Genomic DNA, 1906 nt, shown 5'->3' on the forward strand with positions numbered 1-1906 from the left:
TCTTCGGGAAAGGTCATTGTGGAAGATAATATGGATGGCGGCCGCATCTTCAATATTGATGAAACTGCATTTGAGAGCTCCCATTAAAAAAAAACTCGTGTGGTAGCCCTTAAATGTTCGAAAAACGTTTGGCACACTGATCCCACGACAAGCTTCCATCTCTCTTTCGTGGCGTGTGGTAGCGCTAGTGGTTTTGTCGGGCCGCCGTTGTTCATATTACCTGGCGAACGAGCGGAAACTGAAGTCCTCAAACTGTGCCTGCAGTTACTACTACAAAGGCATTTATGTCAGCGTCTCTATTTGCTAAATGGATTATTTTCTTCGCTTTTTCTGTTTCTACGCCCGTCAAAAGACCACTAGTTCTCGTCATGGATGGCTGCACATCTCACATTGCTGACGAAATCGTCATAGCCGCTGATCGGGTGCTTGTCGAGCTGGTGTGCCTCCCTGCAAACGGCACGCACTTACTACAGCCGTTGGCTGTTGCTTCATTTAAGAACACCCTTCACCATCTCATATAAAAAATCACGTGAACATTTTATAATTAAAAATTATACACCAAAAATTGATATAAAATTTAAAAATATTTTTCAATTATTAAATTTTTTAATTTTAATTAAAAAATTTTTATCAAAAAATACATTAATCAATATTAAAATTATAAAAAAAAATTAAAGTTATGCTTATAGCTTAATTGGATAAAGCGTTAGATTGCGGATCTATAAAATGAAAGTTCGAGTCTTTCTAAGCATATATTTTATTTTGAAGTATAGCCAAGTGGTAAGGCCTCCGTTTTTGGTACGGAAAATCAAAGGTTCGAATCCTTTTACTTCAAAGGGCCTATAACTCAGTTGGTTAGAGTATACGCCTGATAAGTGTAAAGTCTGTGGAGGCGGCGTCGAGAGGGATCTCCGCCGGGCTTCGGATCGGGATTGGGATAGAGCCCGCCGCGTGTCTTCTTCCAAGGCCTCCTCAGCGGCTCGAGCCTCCTCCGAATCCTCTGGACTCTCGTCGTCATCGTCGTCGTCGTCATCGTCCTCATCGCTCAGAGTGAAGGGATACGGGCCGGAAGACGACGTACGCTTTGACGACGATCGGTCAGGAGGCCCTGAGCCGTCGGACCAGTCGGACTCCTCATCCTCGTCGTCCTCCGAGCTACCAAGTCCACACCCAGGGGGAATGACGCGTTTAGCTTTCCCCTTCCCGGGTCCAGTACGGGCCGGCGGAGGGTTGGTGGAAGCGGGCTGAGGAACGGCGGGCGTCGTCACCGAAGGACCAGCGGTGGATCCCGTCTTGGACGCCGATCCCGGTTTGGATACGGCCGTAGATCCCGTTTTGGCCGTCGATCCGGACTTGGACACCGTCGACCCCGCTTTGGACGTAGCAACGGGTCCAGTCTTGGACGCCGTAGACCCAGTCTTGGGTCCGGATCCAGATTTTGACGCAGCAGCGGTGGATCCCGTCTTGGACGCCGATCCCGGTTTGAATACGGCCGTAGATCCCGTTTTGGCCGTCGATCCGGACTTGGACACCGTCGACCCGCTTTGGACGTAGTGGTAGATCCAGTCTTGGACGCCGAGGTAGACTTGGATCTAGCGGTGGATCCAGACTTGGATCCGGCACCTGACTTCGAGGGAGAAGCGGAAGTCTTGGGCGCGGGTGTAGATCCCGCCTTGGACACAGAAGTGGATCCCGCTTGCGGAGCCGATTTAGAAGTGGATCCCGCTTGTGGAGCTGATTTAGAAGTGGATCCCGCTTGCGGAGCCGATTTAGAGACCGGAGTCGTTTTGGGCTTGGCTTTCGGGGAAGCTCGGGCCTGCTTATGGGGACGGGAGGATCCGGTGCTAGGAGCGGGAGATGCACTACGCGGGCGTTTCGCAGCCGACGAATCCGCCCCACTTACCGT

General features: G+C 50.6%; 2 non-coding genes across 2 annotated transcripts; both read left to right on the top strand.

Annotated features, from left to right (window-relative positions):
• The first annotated feature begins 679 nt into the window (after positions 1-679).
• Positions 680-753, top strand: PITG_31882. Its single transcript has one exon. It is a non-coding gene; the product is annotated as a tRNA-Arg (tRNA).
• Positions 754-763: 10 nt separating this feature from the next.
• PITG_31883 lies at positions 764-835 on the top strand. Its single transcript has one exon. It is a non-coding gene; the product is annotated as a tRNA-Gln (tRNA).
• The last annotated feature ends 1071 nt before the right edge of the window (positions 836-1906 follow it).

This window comes from Phytophthora infestans, genomic scaffold, assembly GCF_000142945.1.
Source record: "Phytophthora infestans T30-4 supercont1.3372 genomic scaffold, whole genome shotgun sequence".
In the NCBI taxonomy this organism is placed as follows: Eukaryota; Oomycota; class Peronosporomycetes; order Peronosporales; family Peronosporaceae; genus Phytophthora; species Phytophthora infestans.